Source organism: Sarcophilus harrisii, chromosome 4 (genome assembly GCF_902635505.1).
Source record: "Sarcophilus harrisii chromosome 4, mSarHar1.11, whole genome shotgun sequence".
NCBI lineage: Eukaryota > Metazoa > Chordata > Mammalia > Dasyuromorphia > Dasyuridae > Sarcophilus > Sarcophilus harrisii.
The window spans coordinates 66,788,720-66,801,758 of NC_045429.1; the positions used below are offsets into that span (position 1 = coordinate 66,788,720).

Here is a 13,039-nt window from a genome sequence, read left to right on the forward strand (position 1 = left end):
AGTATGATCTTTAATATTAAGGTCACATTCACTTTGTGGTTATTGTGGTATATGCTTGTAAGATGCTGATCTAAATTAGATTTCTGCCAGACTGCTTTCTAGTTTTCCCAGAAATTGCCATTTAGGGAGTTTATTTTTCCCCTGTCTTTTCATATTTTGGCATTTGTCAAACAATGGAATTGTCGAGTTCATTTATTTCTCATTCTTCTTTCTCTAGTCTATTTTATCTATCTACTGTCTATTTTCCCCCCTGAGGCAATTGGGGTTAAGTGACTTGTCCAAGGTCACACAGCTAGGAAGTGTTAAGTGTCTGAGGTCACATTTGAACTTAGGTCCTCCTGACTTCAGGGCTAATGATCTATCCACTGCACCACCTAACTGCCCCCTACTGTCTATTTTTAAACCAGTATATCAAATGGTTTTGATGATTGTTTTTCTGTTTTCATTTATAATAATGTCATATGATGTCAGTAATTAATAATAGCCTACACTTGCATAAAACATGGTAATTTGCAGTGCAATTTATTATTAAAAACATTGGAAGTTGGTCTCAGACACTTAACACTTCTTAGATCCTGGGCAAGTCACTTAACCCCAATTGCCTCAGGAAAAAAGAAAAAAGAAATATAATCAAAAGTCTGAAGTGTTAAGTAACTTACTCTAAGTCATAGAGTAAGATTTTGTTGGAAAAAATATTTTGACACAAATATTTTCACTTCAAGTACAGGGCTTTGGTCATTTTACTATTAGGACTAGCCAAGTAAGAAGTGATCCCTAGATAAATGAATGAAATCCTTGAGAAAAATATGAATGTGTCAAGGAAGACATGGAAAAAAAAACAAAACAAGGAATAATTAGAGGCACTAAAAATTTTTCCTGTATGGTGGGTGGAAAGAATTTAAACATTTTAGTCAAGGGACAAGGAAAGAATGTCTATTAATAGTGTGAAGATAATGGTCACTTGTATATGTTGGCCTCTAAGGAAGTATGAGTTCACCACTAAAACAGTCTATCCAGGGTGGGCATGGACTTTTCCATATTTTGTCATGATAAAGTTAATTATTTTTAAGAAATAGGTTTAGTTCATTTAATTTTTATCTATGACAGAAAGCCATAAGGATTCTCAGTGCATTTTTTTTTTAAATTATTGACTTTGTATGATCCTGAGTTTTTAACTTCCATATTTTTTGGCTTACATGACGTCATTTTCAAAGAGAAATTTTCTTCAGTGTCTTATTTTCACTTGAAGTTCTTGAAATTTCAGCCTACTTACTATCCTAAACTGGAAACCATGCAGTTTGATTAAAAAGTAACTATATTATCATAGATTATTTAAAATTCACAATTCTGGGATTTTATAATATATAGTAATTATTTACTGTTTGTAATACTCATAGCAATCAGCAGGGTGCTGAGGTCTTAATAAAAGATAAGCAATTATTTGGCCTATACTACAGTTGTTAAAATAGACCTTAGATGACTACTTGCTTGGAATATTTTGGGAAGTATTCATGTATGGAGCAGGAGGTTGGATTAGATGTTCTCTTAGGTTCCTTCCAACTCTGTGATCCTATGGTTCTGTGGTTAAGGATCTACATCATTTTTTTTAGATCTTAAAAGATCTTTTCTAGCTTCACAATAGTCTGTATGGTCCCGTGTTATTATCTATGAGTAGAAGGGTTATATTGATGATTCAGTCATTAAGGCAGGTTTCATGGAAAGCAGAGAGACTAAAGCAATGACAGTATTGCCAGTACCATTAAGGAAAATGGAAATCAATATTCTCACTTTATATATAATCTTGTTAGATTTGTGTAAAAGACTAAATATACTAAATGGGAAGGAAAAGAATATTAATTTAATTTAAAGCACAGATGTTAAACTAAACTGTTATTGCTTGTATCTCTGCTTAAGTAAAATTATTTTGGCCATATCACAAAGACAAGGCATTAATTTCAAATAATTTCCTGTGAAGGGGCCTTTGAACCCAGAGACCAGTGAAGAAATGGTTATCTTTGGCCTGATTATGTTGACAGTAAGAAAACTCAGACTAGTTATTTTTTTATATTCATTTTATTTTTCTAATTGATATGAGTAATCATTTAAAAATGAGAGAGGAAAGTAAACAAACCATAAACTAAAAACCAGTGACCATATATGGTTGTGTATGTGTCTGTTCCTTCCATTATTTACTATTTATAAATCCTACCTCCCCAAAAATGTTCTATTGACGTTAACACATTAAGCTTGTTTTCTGATCTTTTTCTTTTTTTCTATGTGTATAATGTGAATTTGCAATTCTTATTGTTGTCTTTAACTACATGGTTATAGTCAGAGTGAATACCAACTGTCTGGATCCACTTTCTTTGCTCTTTATCACTTTATACATTGTTCTACATTTCACTTATTTTCTGTATTTCTTATGGAGATTTTAAAGAAATCTAAGCATATTAAAATACTATATTGGAAACCTAATTTATGTCTAATTTTTTGCTATTAGATAGTGCTGCTGGTTAATTTTAATACATGTGTCTTTTTTTCCTACTGACATTCTTGGTATATAGTTATCCTATTAAGTAAAGGATATAAAAATTTTTGAAATCTGATTTTATAATTCTGTGTCTTTTCCCTAAAATTGGGCTAATTCATGACCCCATCAGAAGTGAAATAAAATGTCAGTTTCACCAGAATTATGTCAGCTTTACATTTATATGTTAGCTTTAAATTTTATCATCTTTTCTTATCTTTGCTAGTTTTATGAAAGCCATGTGGGATTTATTTTGATGCCATTGGGATTATTAGAGATTTTGAATATATTTTTCATTTCATTATTGATACTTTATATTTTTTGTTGTGAAAATTGCCTTTTCATATAATGGCAGAACAAGTGGCTCTTACCATAATAAATTTGTGTCAAATTTATTCCTCTTAAATTTCAAGTATTTGATTTTTTAAAAAGCAGAAATTTTTTCAAGCAAAAAAATTTTTAGGTTTCTTTTTTTCTTTTTCTGAATACATGTTTTGGGAGGTTATGCATAAGCTTTTCTTAATATTACCTCAAATTTGCTTATTTCTTAAAAATCTGCCCCTGTATTTTTTATAGGTGACATAATAGAACCATGACACATTTTTGTGTTAATCCTCTTTCTTCCCCATATCCCTCTTTTCTTTCTTTTTGAAATTTAAATTCTGATACTATATATATATATAAATATCATGTTCTATCATGATTGTTTAATGCCTCTGCTATTATATGTGGGAGGGGGAATAGGATGTGGTGGTCTAGACCTATAATTTAATTAGTATAGGCAACTTCTGGTATGAAACCTCCCTTCATTGATGCAAATTGGTGACTTCATCTGTAAATTCCTGGGGCATCAAAAGGTTAAGTGACATGTCCATCATTACATAGCTAGTATCTATCACAGAGAGGTTTTTAAGGAAGCTATTTCGATTTTTCTTTGTTTTGTTTCATTTTTTTCAGGGAGAGGAATGTTTCCTTTTGATTATTTCCAGATCATTTGTGGGAGGGGCCAGAGGAGTTTCCATTATTTTGAAATAAATGTGACCTTATCACATCTTTTCTTGTTAGCAGATCTCTTCTCTTTTGAGGTTCTTGGATTTATTTTTCCTTTTTTTCCTACATGAAAGAGAACTGAAGTAGAGGGCTCTTTTTGAATCCCCAGTCACTATCCTGCCATAATCTTTCCAACTTTATAGATATCTGATCCATAATTTAGTCAGGTGCCACTTTTTCTAAGTTTATATGTTTTGAAGGACATTTATTAATGTGAACAAACTATGACATATTTGCCAATTAAATGTAAATGAACAAACATATTTATACTTATCTATTACTACAAAGTATTCTGATTGATGACAATTCATTTCCTGAGTAACAGAAAATATAATCTAATTTTTATCCACTCTGAATTAAATAAATGAAATATTGAAACAATAGCTTTTCTTTTCCAGATTAAGCCAATATTATAAGGAACTTAGGTGCTAATTTAAAGCCTATTGTATTTGATTCTATTGCCACTCTTGCCATGTTGCCCTCTTAAGCTATTAATAAGATAGTTTGAAAAGTATATTTTCAGAGTCTCCCTCACTCTCCAAACCTTTAAAAAGAGCCTAACCATCTCCTGGAATTCTGGTTGTATGGAAGGAAATGATTTTGTCTTTCCCTTTGAAAATTTTTCCCTTTGAAATTCTTTGTGGTTTTGCAGAAATGGTGCCATAAGGTTTATCCTTATGCTGAAATTTTGCCATTTCATGGATGCAGCCACGGGTTTTTGATTTGGAGGTCAGTAGAAAGGTTAGATTGGGAAAGCAATCTTGGAAATGCATCCTCATAACAAAAGAGCTACTGTGTGAATAGCCTTTCAGAAACTCTTATCACTGCTCTCTGAAACACTAGCATTCATATTTCCTACTCTGATTTAATCATATGTTTTACAACAGCAATTGCATTACCATAATGCATAACAATTTGGTATAGTTGACAGATTCTTCTGAAAGGGGGTTTGGGCACAGAATCCAATATGTAAATATAATTACTCTTTAGAAGTAAACACTAGATATACATAAGATATGTTCCTATTAGTAAAGGAAATGTAAAATAGTTTTTATGCATAAAAAAGGTAATTTTTATCAAATTAAAAATATGACCATTTGAAAATTTTATTACAGCAAGTAATAATAAGTACTATTGTCGTATTTCTGAAAATTTAACGAGAATCTTCCCTTCTTTCAGCCGTAGACATTTTACCTTATTGTATCTTTGAGGGGTTGTATGACTAGGTGTTTTAGATTATTTAGAAAAGTGAGAAAGAAAAACTCCTCCTTACTTGATGATTTCTTGTAGTTACCTCAGGAACATTTCAGAACATACAATAGTAAAATACTGGATTGATAGTTTTTCTCTTATCCCTTTTTCTTGCTTTTTTTCTTTCCAAGTGCTGTCTGTTCTTTTATCCTACAGCTAAAATATATATATGCTTACATTAATATGTCTAGATTCATCTGCTGCTTTGTCTAGTAGGTTACTGACTCTCCTCTTCATGTTAAGATTACTATATCATTCTCTCTAAAGTTCTTCACTAGCAACACCCACACCAAATTACTACCATAGAATCCTGCAGGAAACAAAATACAAGTGTTTATTTTCTAGTCTGTCCTTCTACGTCCCTCTTGTCGTCTCTTCAAAGTTTTTTACCCTTCTGCTATGATTTGTTATTTCTTTCATTTTCACCTCTGTCTCCTTTGTACAGTTCTCTTCACTTTACTCTGTTTGATTTGCCTTTTGCCTTCCTCCTGTTAGAAGCCATCTAGGTCTTTATTAAGATTTCTGTTCCTTACTATCAAACCATTTGTCTACCCAATTTCAAGTTTTTCCTAAAATTCTAAAATTTTCCAAATGTCTGGCATCTAATACCTTACTGTCTTCATACTTCTGGACAGCTTACATAACTCCTTTGTGTTTTTGTTTATTAGAATGTAGACCAGTTATTTTATATACTCTAAACAGTGTCTAGTATTTGTCAGCTTAAATTTTTGACAACATTGAGAGCAGCCTATGCAACTAATAAGTCCACATAAATATGAAGCTTTGAAAGTACATGTCAGAAATAGAATGACATCCAAAAAGAACAACAGAAGTAAAATCCTTGAAGAGAAAAAAATAAACTACACAGAAAAAGGAGAAAGATAGCCAAAAGGCAAATATGATTTAAGATGATAGAAATTGGATAAGAAGCTAACTATATTGACCAATAAGATAACCATTGCCATTAAGAAGTATTATATTAAATGCATAAATCTTAGTTTTATATTTGTAGAACATTAAGTAATCCTGTCATATTCAAGTTATATAACTTTCTCAAGGTCATACAAGTAATAAATATCAGAGGTGACTGGACTCTACCATCAGTGTTTTTTCCTGAATAAAGATCCATATTGTGACATCCCTGAATGGTTGTTCAAGACATTGCTTAAAAATCTGGTGAGAAGAAATCTACTATCTCCCAATACAATTCATTTCTACTTAAGTAAAATCATATGAAAGTTTTTCTTCCTAAACCTAAATTTCTTTTTGAAGGTTTTGCATTATTTCTGAGATTAAGCAGATCAAATCTACTTTCTCCTCCTCATTACAGCTCTTCACATACTGTCCTCAACTCTCACAAATCTTGTCCAGATTAAACATCTCCAATATTCTATCAGTGATATAATTATTCCCCTGACAAAAACTCTCTAAAATGTTTTGGAACTTTAAATTTTCATAGTTTTTGTGATCAAGCAGTTTTCACTTTTTGCCTGTTCTTTTTCTGCCCTTCTCCAGTTTACTTTTACAGGCTATAATAGTTTCCTTAGAGATAAACTTTTACTTTTACCTGATGTTAATGTCTTCTATAGCATATGGGGATGGGAGGGAATTGACCTCAGTCTCAGTCTTCTAGAAGAAATAAATGTGTCAAATTCTGAATCTAATATATAAGTTTAAGGAAAGAGAAACATTAAGATATGTTACCACAGGAGAACTCGTGTGTCTTACAGTGGCCTAAATTAATCTCTACTTTTATTATGGATTTTTCATAAATTTCTTTTGACATAAATATTTACTAAATCAGGCTCTCAATTCCTGATTAGCCAGTTCCTTTTGATCAAAAATGGTGAGTCTTGTATGTATTTTGAGAATAAATTATTTGCTAATCTTTTAAATAACTTTAAACTTTCAGAAAATTCAGGAAGTTCTTAATTGGTATATAGGTATGGGAGAAGAATAACATGTATGTTCATATGCGTTTACAGTTATTAAAATTCAGTATGGCTTCATTAAGAAAAAAATCATGCTACTGTGAATCATTTGTCTGGATATAGACTAATAGATCAAGAGAATACCATAAGCTTGATGGATTTGGATTTCAGTGGGCATTTGAGTAAATTTTTTTTAAAAATTTATCCTTTTAGACATGATTGAGAAGTGGGCTAGATGAAGGGAGTTAGGTAGATTTTTAGATTCTTGGATAACTGAACTTCAGAACTAAACAATATTATGATAAACATGCATGTTCAAGTGACATGCTTAGGGTTTTGTTCTTTGCCTTATTGTTTCTCTATCTTGTTATATTCATCCAAGACATTAAAAATGTTGATCTAGATGGCATGTTTGTTTTTATGAAATTTATAATTGATATGAAGCTAGCAGAGAGACTTAGTTTGTTGAATGAAATAAACTGCTCAAAGAGATCCTAACTTTAGAAAGAAATAGCTTACTTTGGACTTAATAGAGTTAAGTCTAATATGGCTTCTCTGAAAGCTAATATAGGCTTCATTAATGCAAATATAGTATGTTATCTAGTCTGCTTCCTACCAAACAGTTGGGCACCAGTAGTCAAAAGATGACTGATTGCTTTTCTTTTTACCAGAAACACTCTGCTCAAAATTCCCAGTATATAGATTTTGACCTGGAAGAAACCTTAAAAGTTATCTATTCCAACCTTGCTCACATTATACATGAGGAAAATGTGGCTTTAAGAGCTATCAAATGACTTTCCTCAGATTGCACAAGTAGTTAGTGGTACGATAACAATTCCATTCTACATCTTCTAACTCCAAATCCAACATTTTTTCCACTGTGCTCCCTTACTGCACCACCCTCAAGGAGAGGACAGAGACAAAGCTTCACCTTTTCCTGGCTTAAGGGTAAAGAGAGAAAGGTCTAGAGTAATTCGAAGCCTCTTCCTTTCCTAAGCATGACAAAGAAGAGGGAAGGGGAGTCTATACTGGGTATCCCCAGATCCATACTAGCATACCCTAACTAGAACCAGTCATCTGACAGCTTTGTTGTTCACTTTCCAGGTCTAGATCACACATCCAGGACCAACAGACAAGGATACCTGTGCAAAGAGATTTGGACATACCTATCAGAGGTGTGGGCTCAGATCCAGGAGTATAGAGCAGGTTCTCAGTTCCAATGTCTAGTCTGCTCTAAAGATTGCAGAGGAATAACCAAGGCTAACAGAAAGCCTAAACTCTCTGAACCTATCTCTGAACCAGAGTGAAGCCTATCACTCTGAACCAGCATTGCTTTCCAGATGTCTGATAATGGCTAAGGCCAACAGCATTCTACTTTTGCTCAGACCCAAACTCAAGCCACAACTTGTCCGCTTGCAAGGGGGGCAACAATAAGACATTGTACTGAATCAGACCACTTTGGTAACATTGAAAGTTTGCAGGTCTGTACGGATGTCCCTGACACATTAAAATAACACAACACTAAATATCACCCCACCTCTACTCTCAAAAAAAGAAACAGACCAGACCAGCCCTTCTTTCCATAAATACGCAGAACCAAACCCCTAGGCATCAAGTGTGAAGTCAAGAAGTTGAAGAATGAAGAAAGAGAGAACCCACCATAAAAAGCTATTATAGGGACAGGGACAATCAAGAGACAAACACAGAAAAATATGACCTGAAAACATTCATAAACAAATCCTCAGAGAAAAACATAGGCTAATTCAACTAGAATTCCCAGCAGAAATGAAGTAAAAAGTTTTCCTTTTAAGTTTTAAAAGGTGTGTAAATGAAATGAGGGCAATAGAGAAACAAATGGGACAGAAATGAAAAATATGGAAAAAGGAATTAGAAAGGGAATTGTCAGAAAGAAGTATAATACTTTGCCCAAGCAATTCCTTGAAAATTAGAATGGATCAAATAGAAGTCAATGACTCTGAGAGGCAACATTAAATATTAAAACAAAGTCAAAGGATTGAAAAAAAAATAGAAAATGAAAAGCACTTGGTAGCAAAAACAATTAACTTGGAAAACAAATCAAGTAGGAAAAAAACAAGAACCTTTGAATTATCTAAGTTTTATGTAACCTAATTTATTACAGTTGAGCTAATCACTAGTGTTTTAAAACAGATGAAAATAGTAGTGAAGCCGAATTCATTCAGATTATTAATGTTCATATAGCCTTAGCCCACATTACCAAATAGAATTATATGCAATAATTACAATCAGTTATACTAAATAAAGGAAGAAACTTTTAAGATTGGTCCTGCATTTATCACTTTGTGTAGTAGTTTCTTGGGACCAAGTTAGAGCTGCCAGTTCATTAACTATAATTGCTAAATTAACATCTTTATTTTCTTTTGAAAGGACACTTTAAAAGTATAGGGAATTCAGATCCTCTTTAGTCTTAGAAAGCAACCATTTACTATTGTTTTGTGGTTGTATTGAATCAGAATTGGCTTCTGGTATTTTATTTGAATGGAATATCCTCTCTTTATCTTTTATATTAGATTGTGCCTTAAACATTATAAACTTTTAATAAATGCTGGTTGAATTGGTATTCTGTAATGGCTTTGCATTTATATGGCTCTTATCACTGAAGGATCTCAAAGCACTATTTGCAAGGTATATTAAACTTAATCATATGGTAGAAATGGCCTCATAGAATATTAATAAGGCTTCATCTATCCAAAGCATTGCTTTATAAATCCAAAGAGATAAAAAAAGCCAGTTAGTTTCATTAGTTTCATAGCAATAAACATGTGAGATGACATTTTTGACAGGCAAAATGTATGAAAACATTGGTTGATATATAATTTATATATAGTTTGGTTTGTTTGGAATTTAGGTTTGAAATGCTATTTTTAAAGTATTGAATTATGCATTTAGCTCTGTTCTTATTAAAATTGAATAATCTCTTTCAAAGAGAGAATGATTAAAAATGTAAGGGTAAGTTATATTTCAGAACTTTTTTTTCCCTAGAATAATTATAAATTTAAAGAATTGATCATTATTGCTCTTATTGACCTAATTATCATTCTGAGTTCTTCCATAAGTGGTATGTGGCCTTAGTTTCTTTTTTTTTTTTCTTCCATATTTTGACGTCACATCTTTATTTATTTATTTATCTGCAGAGTATATGCATGGGTAATTTTTCCTTTTGCAAAACCTTTTGTTCCAGATTTTCCCCTTCTTCCCCCCATCCCCTCCCCTAACTGTCAGATATCTAGTCCAATACATGTTACGTAAGTTGAAATACATGTTGAATCTAATATATGTTTACATATTTATATAGTTATCTTGTTGCACAAGAAAAATCAGATTAAGAAGAGAAGAAAAGAAAAACTGAGGGAAAAAATGCAAGCAAATAACAACAGAGAGAGTGAGAATGCTATGTTGTGTTCCACACTCTGTTCCCATGGTTCTTTCTCTGAGTGTAGATGGCTCTCTTCATTACTAAACAATAGGAACTGATTTGAATCCTCTCATTGTTGAAGAGAGTCACGTCCATCAGAATTGATCATTGTATAGTCTTATTGCTGTGTATAATGATCTCCTGGTTCTGCTCATTTCATTTAGCATCAGTTCATTTTTAAGTCTCTCCAGGTGTCTCTGAAATCATCCTGCTGGTCGTTTCTTACAGAACGATAATATTCCATAGCATTCATATACCACAATTTATTCATCCATTCTCCAGCTGATGGGCATCCACTCAGTTTCCAGTTTCTGGCCACTACAAAGAGAGCTGCCACAAACATCTTTGCTCATGTGGGTCCTTTTCCCTCCTTTATGATCTCTTTGGGATATAAGCCCAATAGTAATACTGCTGGGTCAAAGGGGATGCACAGTTTGATAACTTTTTGGACACAGTTCCAAATTGTTCTCCAGAATGGCTGGATGTATTCACAACTCCACCAACAATGTATCAGTGTCCCAGTTTTCCCACATCCCCTCCAACGTTTGTCATTATTTTTTACCATCATTTTAGCCAATCTGAGAGGTGTGTGTAGTGGTATCTCAGAGTTGTCTTAATTTGCATTTCTCCGATCAATACTGATTTGGAGCACCTTTTCATGTGACTATATAGTTTTAATTTCTTCATCTGAAAATTGTCTGTTCATTTCTTTTGAACATTTATCACCTGGAGAATCATGGCCTTAGTTTCAGTGTTATCTATTTTGAATTACAGCTACCTTACATTCACCCTGAAGGAAGTCATTTTAGGATAGTGGAGAAATCCTAGACTTGATGTCATATGACTTCATTTTAGATTAGCTCTGCAATTTCCAATGTATATGGATCTCAGACAAGTAATTTAAACTCTCTGAACCTCAGTTTCTTCATCTGTAAAACAGATTACTAATACTTTTACAACTTCCTTCACAGAGTTGCTATTACAATTTAATGAAATAATGTATATAAAAGTAACTTTGTAAGTCATTAAGTCATATAAAGACGTGACAGCATTTTTCATTTTACTCTTCTAAGATTGAGATTTCTCAGCTTTTTCACCTAGCTATTAAACAAAATGAATCTTTCAAAATATCCTTTAATACAGTTTATATGGTAAACTTTGGACTATTGCAGTCATCTATTATCAACCTTTATTTATACTGGGATTTTCAACTGCCATTTTTTTTCAGATGTATAACAAGAGCCATAATGAGAATGGAAAGAGGAACGAGGGAATAGCTTTATATTAATATATTAAAAGTATAAATACTTGGAAATATCAGGAAGAAAACAGTCTTGGGTCCATGATAATCCCTCTTAGCTATTTTTTTTAAAATCTTCTTGACACTTATTTCTGGAAACACATGATATTTATGTACGACAATGCTTGGTAAAGTAATAGATTGTATTAAAATTGTATAATGTCTTTTGGGGTACACCTAGCTTTTTTGACTAACCTTTCTCAGGTGTATACAGGTATAAAGCAAGATTCTAGATTGCTGATTACATTTCAGACAACTATAGAATAGTAATGCTTGTTGTATACTATGGTCCTACATCTTGTTAGTTGAGTTTTTGTTGGAAATTAGATAGTTAAAAGCCATTACAATATATTTGTACAGATAACTGTGAAGAGTTAAGATGAAAGGAGAAGACATTATACTTTCCTTATCATCTAACTGGAGCTATAGGATATTCAGTAACTTAACCAAATAGAGATTTACATGAGTACCAGATATTCCACAAGATTGCAATGCCAGAAAATATGCACTTTTGTCAAATTGTTGAAAATGTTCCCCAGAGGAGACCTGTAGACCAGAAGATAAAGGAGGTAATTGATTAAATGAGGTAGGAACGATGGGAAAACTTTCTTTGACCCTGGCAAACAAGAATAGTAGTAGGAAGGACTCTAACTTGGTGGGTAACAAAATAAAAATTAGGAAATATAGCCATTCTCCAATATGAGCTTTTTTAAACCATTACATTAACATTTCACAAGTCTTTTCCATATCCATATCCAAAATGTTGTCCCCATTCCCCCAAATAGTGTGAAAGGACCCAGTATCAATACCAAAAGGATATTGGAGGGTTTCCGATTTTGCTTTCAAATGATTATGTTAGCGCATATGTACTGGAGACGCTTGTAATCTTTTCATAACAGAATTGAGTCAGATTTCAACAGATGAACATAGGCACCTGTTGCAGAATTATCTCATTTCAGGTAATTTCAATACAGTTAAAAGAAAACTCTTAATATACAGAGGATAGAGGTAAAGGACCTCTCTATATTCTGATTTAGGGCAAGGCAGAACACAGTATAATGCCTCACTTACTGCTATGAAATTTCACTTGACACCTCTGTGTCTTGAAATACCTCATTAACTCTGAGGCTTTGGATAGATAGAGCTCAGCATTTTGTGAAAATAACTTCCATATCCATTAGCCATGTTAGAATTTGATGAGTTGGGAAGTGTCTTGGAAATGTAAAATTCAGTGGTTCTGTTAGATATCTATAAAAATGAGACATTCAGCCTCCCTTTAGTCATATATTCCCTATATTAATTGGGTTAGAATATAATACTGTGAATTCTGATGTTAGTTATGTATGCAGTTCTACTACTTTAGTCAGATTTGTAACCATACTGGGATTTGGGGGGTTGGCCAGGCCACAGCTGGAGTCCTACTTACTCACATTTTTATATACACCCAGAAATACTTTTTAGGGTTTCATTAGCATAACGATCATGGCTTATATTCATATAATATTTCAAACTTTCAGAATGGTTTT

The 13,039-nt window shown here is 32.7% G+C and overlaps 1 protein-coding gene across 9 annotated transcripts in view; it reads left to right on the forward strand.

The window, feature by feature from the left end:
- RASAL2 (RAS protein activator like 2) overlaps positions 1-13,039 on the forward strand; it is a 320,061-nt gene that overhangs the window by 206,028 nt on the left and 100,994 nt on the right. The gene's annotated exons all lie outside the window — the stretch shown is intronic.